This window comes from Oreochromis aureus, linkage group 3, assembly GCF_013358895.1.
Source record: "Oreochromis aureus strain Israel breed Guangdong linkage group 3, ZZ_aureus, whole genome shotgun sequence".
Classification (NCBI taxonomy): Eukaryota; Metazoa; Chordata; class Actinopteri; order Cichliformes; family Cichlidae; genus Oreochromis; species Oreochromis aureus.
In genome coordinates, this window is record NC_052944.1 from 115,017,577 (window position 1) to 115,023,846 (window position 6,270).

The window sequence follows — 6,270 nt, forward strand, 5'->3', positions numbered from 1 at the left end:
GTGTCTGGAGAAGCTTTGACTGAGGAATCTATCCATTGTAGAAGTGTTTTATCAGTTGATGATGGATCTTCACTCATGATCATAGCATAACATAATATACAGAAATAATTCTTCAGGCTTTGCTCAATAATGAGACAATGACACTAGTTACTGTAAAAAATTTTGCATGGCATTTCGAATGTATCTTCATACTTTTTCTTAATCAGAACTTCCCAAAAAACCTAAAAAAAATGTAAAAAATGTCTGGGTGTTTTGTTCCTCATTGAAGTTTTACTTCTCTTTCCTTGTCAGATGATCATCTGCATGTGACGCTCCATGTCAGCTGTGTGCAGCACAAATCTGCTGCTCCATAGTTCATGGTAATGAACTCATAGCTGGACCAACGAGGCCTTTAGATGCTCATCTGCCATTTTGTATGTGTGTGAGTAGAATTTGAAATTAACATCAGTTGTTTTTGATGCAATGTTTTCAATAAGATATTAGAGGTGGTTCGGTTTGTCATTTATTTTAGTTTTACTTTTGCACAGATGTACTTCAACCCAATCAAAGCATAGCTTTGTGGTGAGCATAATCTTAAAACAGGTGCCAACCTCAAAGGTGAGCTTTCTTTTTTCAAAATTTCACAAGACTTTTTTGAGAACGTTTCTGAATCTGAAAGCATTTGTTTTTCTTATGAAATTATCTTCTTTTTTTTGTTGGTATATTGCACGGAGCTCCCTTTCTGGCTGGGACTGCTTACTGACTTATTGCAGTAACTTCTTCAAACACTTTGAGGTTGGAAAAAAATTGACATTTTAAGTAATGGTACCAGTTTTAACAGTGTCCTATTAATGTCCGCTTGTAATATTAGAGACACATTACCTTGGAAGCAGCTGTTTGTTCATTATAGTCTTTAGTTTTACTAATATTCTGATCTCAATCACAATCATCATGCAGGCCTCCTGCCCTTCACCATCTGTCTTAATGAAGTTTTTTAAAAGAAAATCCTGAGATTTATGTTTTGAAGCAAATCTCTGATGTAAAGCTTTAATGGATTTGTTTGTTGTTCATAATACTAAACACATGACAATAGCAAGTCAATGTGCATACAGTTCTCTGCAAACTAAGCAGCAATAATTAGTGTGAAGCTTTTAAAACTTCTAATCCCATTTAAATCATGGATCAGTTGATATGTTTGAAAATGTTCAGGATTTCAGTTGATGTGCACATTTTCCTCTGCAGGTGAAGGTAGAAAGTGTGTGTGAGCTGATGTGAATTGAGCAGCATGGATCAGTGTGAGGACAGAGAGGAGGGAGTCCCTCCCTCTAAAAGCACTCTGTGTGGGGAACATGAGAGCCAGACCAAAGCTCAGAGGTGAGATGACCATCTCTAACTGTCCATGACTCTTCTCCATGTCACAGCTCAGCACTCACATCACTGCTCCATCATTATTCACAGGACGAAACGAGGAAGAAAATGCAAACATGAACCTGAACCCAGCTGTGTGTCCATAAAGAGTGACCGGTCTAAAGAAGAAATCATTACTTTTAAAGTCCAGCAGGCGTCTGCTGCAGAGAGGTGAGCTGTTAGCAAGATGAACTCTTTGATTTAACTACTTGATGTTTTTTGATATAAGCTCCAGTGCAAACACATTCTCTCAATCCCATTTAAACTGTCTCTGAAAAACAACTCTTTTGTTTCTAAACAACTGGAAATGCACTTCATAAAACAGGAAGTTTGCGAATCGTATATATTGTCATATGTAACTAAACTCAAATTCTCTTTACTAAAAAATACCTTGTACTGTTCTCCTGTACTTTTGCATGTGTGCATAGCTTAAAATTCAGCAGTTTGAACTTCATTCAAAATAATACGGGAGTCAGGATATAGCATCCAAGCTGCAGGTACTTTATTTTATGCTGCACTGCTATATACCATTGAATCAGAGTCAAACTAAAACATAAAAACAAAAGAATACAATAGTAAGGTGATTAATACATTGATATAGTACAACTCAATATGCATATGTTTGTAGTAGTATCTATCCAACTTAAGCATTCTCAATGTTAAAGCAAAGAGAAGTAAAGCTACAGTGTGCTAAATATAGGAATGCAATTATCAAAGCTCCTCTAAATTTACTAATTTACTCTACAACAGTGGTTCTCAAACTTTTCACAATGAGTACCACCTCATAAAATATATGGCTCTTGAAGTACCACCCTTATGACCGACATTCAAGTACAGTAGTATAGGCCTATTTAACACCATATACAGTTTACACAAGACAATTTTATTTCTTCTATGAATGTTATTTATTTTAACTGTCATAAACAGGATGTGACAAGTGATAATACTAACAAATGTACTGCATTAAAACATTCACGGCAGCTGGGATATCCGGTCTTTAAGTGATGACGTATGAACCTGTCATGATCTGTGTGCAGACAGGCAGGGGAGGACCCAAATTCAGACTTATAGGCAGAAGCGAAAGATCAGGTGCAGAGACACAGATTAGATACAGGGAGCACAGAACCAAAACCTAAGAACTAAAACATTAACAGGCATTACTGAAACCTAGGATAATAATAGTAATCAAAACTGCACAACTAGGGACTCAGAACACTCAGAACTCTGTGATTATTAAAGCTGTTGTGTTTTTAACATGTTTTAATGTTTTGTATCGTGTTCTATTTAATCTGAACAAGCCCCTAAAAACAGTCAGTGATCACTGTTGGCCTCTCTGGGTGTTTATTACCAGAGTTCATTTTAAAGATCAGTTTATAAAACCTTACGATGTAAGGTGTTATAGCTCAGTTGTTCTCCTGACTGAAGTTTGGTCCATTTACGGCCATGCCATGCGATTGCATTTGTCCCTAACCATCGGGAACCCTCACCTTAACTTTCTTTTTTTTTATTCATGAAATACCAGACAGTCAATAAGGCACATAGGTACATACAGAAATGAAAGGCTCTTCTTTTTCTTTTTCATAACTTTCAGTAAACATAAATGACATAGATAGCATTAATATTTTACAGAAAGATGGGTTAACCCATACAAAAAAAGGAAAGAAAAAAGACAAAAATGAAGTGCTAGTGCTTATCTTTATTGGATAATATTAACATTAATATTAATATCAACATTAATCAACAGAATCAAAATCAGAATCAGCTTTATTTTTCACAAGCAGGTTGCCCTGCAGTGAAATGGGACCCCCGACCCCCGACCTTACAGACATAACACAGACATCACATGGGGTTACAAGTCGGAGATAGACATTAATTAATATTAATCAATATCAATATTAATGGCTACTTGCTCCTTAGACAAAGTCAGTTGATAATTCTGGAATATCTTAAATTAAGTCTTATTAGTCTTTCCTTCTCTCACCCCAACCAATCACAGCAGATGGCCCCGCCCCTCCCTGAGCCTGGTTCTGTCGGAGGTTTCTTTCTGTTAAAAGGGAGTTTTTCCTTCCCACTGTCGCCAAAGTGCTTGCTCATAGGGGGTCATATGATTGTTGGGGGTTTTTCTGTATCTACTGTACAATATAAAGCGCCTTGATGCGACTGTTGTTGTGATTTGGCGCTATACAAATAAAATAAAATTGAATTGAATTGAACAGCCACTGCCGGGAATAGAAGGAGAGTTTGTGCACAGTCATACGATGGACTACAAAGAGATTTCTTGTGCTGTTAGTTTTTCTAAGTATTTAAATAATGGTCCCCAGTGAGTAAAGAATCTATCATACAAGCCTCTGAGGTAGAATTTTATCTTCTCCAATTTTAGGAGTCCAAGGACGTCATGTAACCAGACTTTGGTTAATGGTGGCTGAGATTATTTCCACAACAACAAAATTCTTTTTCAGGCAAGAAGGTTATTTTGTATGGCTGTGGTACAAAGGTTATTTGGTGGTTTGCCAAAAATAGCAATATGTGGAGTCAGAGTTAGATTTATACCTAAGATATCTGAAATTATTTTGAAGAATTGATGCCAAAATTCAGACAGCCTGGGGCATGCCCAAAACATATGAATAAGATCGCAAGGTGTCTGTGAGCATCTATTACATTTCTCATTAAATTTATCTGGATATAATTTTGACAATTTTTCTTTACTGTAGTGTAGTCTGTGGAAAACTGTAAATTGTAATAAAGAACTATATGACGAATTAATGGCCCTTTCAGCTCCCTCCCAGAATGACTCAGAAAAACTCATGTGGAGTTCCGACTCCCATTTCATCTTGGTCCTATGTAAAATAGATTTGCTGGGCAGAGAAAAAAGTTTGGAAAGGTAAAACATATGGCCCTTTAACAGGGTATTAGCTTTAAGAACCAAGTCTATTCTGCTGGGAGTTGGAAATGAAGTTGAGCATTTCTTTTCAAATTGTTGCAACTGGAAGTACTGGAAAAAATTGGATTTATTGACATTAAAGCGAGAAACTAATTGATTGAAATGTCTTGATCTCAATCATCCAGGTAAGTAAATCTCCAAAAGTTGATTCTGTTCGTCTGGACGTAGGGTTTTCAGTGGGAGAAATGTTTCGTCAATCATCCAAGTGACTTCTTAATTCTCAGCTAACTGCAGGTTTCCCCAATCTTATAAACTGTACATTTGCATAATGACTGAAACTAGCACCACTGAAGGAACAATGGGCTCGAAGGTCAGTTACTTCATCATGGTAATTGATTGAAACTTGCAAAATCATCATTTATGTATAAGTCACCTAGTCCTTTATTTTCTGAAGATGGACTCAAGACAGAGAATCTTGAGTCCATCTTCACTGGAACAAATAAATTATTGTTGCAATTCGGGTTTGCTAGAGGGAGGGTGAGCCATCCAAAGTGGTATCTTATTTGTGACCAAATTTTAAATGTTTCAGCAACAACTGGGTTGGAAGGTAGACTTAATGATGGTGACTGTAAAGCATCGCATGCTACAGCGCATAACGACAAGGAGCAGGAGGTCGCTTCGCTCTGACACCAATTGGTTTGAGGGGACATGCACCATGATAATATTTTATGCATGTTGGATACCCAATAATAACAAATTAGATTAGGCAGTCCTAATCCTCCAGTTGATCTATCCCTATAGAGAAGCAAACGAGTAGCCCTTGGGCATTTGCTGGCCTAAATGAAAAATGAAATAGTGTCATTTACAGCTCTAAAAAATGATTTAGGAAGATTGATGGGCAAACTTTGAAAAACATATAGATATCTTGGTAATACGTTCATTTTTATAATTCTACCAGATAAGGACAGTGGTAAGTAGTTCCATCTTTGTAGATCAGACTTAACTTTCATTGTAAGTAAGGTAAGATTCTTTTCTCGTATAGTTCGTAGAGATATTGTAATTGCAATGCCGAGATATTTGAACCCTGAGTTGGCTATTTTAAAGGGTATAGTCGATGTAGGTATGTTTGCAGCTATTTGGTTAATTGGAAAGTATTCGCTTTTGGAAATGTTAAGCTTATATCCTGATAGGTGTCTGAAGGAGTTTAACACTGCCAAAATGCGTGGGATATTTAAAAAAGGATCATTCACATAGAGAAGCAAGTCATCTGCATAAAGCGACACCTGATGTTTTATACCCCATCTATCAATCTCTTTGAATTCTTCTGTAGTTGCAATTCCTTTTGTTTGACAAACCAAACATCCCACAATTAAAAGTCCACAAGCCACTGCTGCACTGAGATAATATTTCGTACGCAGGCAAAAGAAGTCCACTGTCAAAACTTGAAAGTTGCGTTTTTATGGTTTATTCATCCAGTTTGGCAAGCAATAACGAGATCCATTTTTTGTTACTTCCTGCTGCTTCTCCTGCTCTGGTAAAAAAAAAAAAAAACATAGGCCCACCCCAGTGCAGTCCTATACCAGTCTCTTTATTTATAGAAACAAAATGGCCCTACAGCTCGTACTGACTGATTTAACAAAACATTGAAACAAATATTAACCTACAAATAAACATGTAAATAAACTCAAAAATATAAGTAAACTAACAACAAACTTTAACAAATTTCAAAATAATAAAAATAAAGAACAAATAGCTCCAACACCTTACACCATTTTTAAAGCAGCTGATAGTAGTCCAATCGCTAATGCAAATAGTAACGGGGATAATGGGCACCCCTGTCTTGTTCCCCGAAAAAGTGGGAATGGAGTGGAGCGTTGACTATTTGTACAGCCAGAGGCACAGGGAGAGTATTAAAGTAGTTTCTCCCATGAGACAAAATTATGATTAAAACCAAACTGTTTTAGGGAAAAGAAAAGATAGGCCCACTCCACTCTATCAAAGGC

At 36.6% G+C, this 6,270-nt stretch overlaps 1 long non-coding RNA gene across 1 annotated transcript; it reads left to right on the forward strand.

The window, feature by feature from the left end:
- The first annotated feature begins 309 nt into the window (after nucleotides 1-309).
- LOC120437921 lies at nucleotides 310-1,282 on the forward strand. The gene is made up of 3 exons (XR_005611501.1): nucleotides 310-421; nucleotides 528-774; nucleotides 1,222-1,282. It is a non-coding gene; the product is annotated as an uncharacterized LOC120437921 (long non-coding RNA).
- The last annotated feature ends 4,988 nt before the right edge of the window (nucleotides 1,283-6,270 follow it).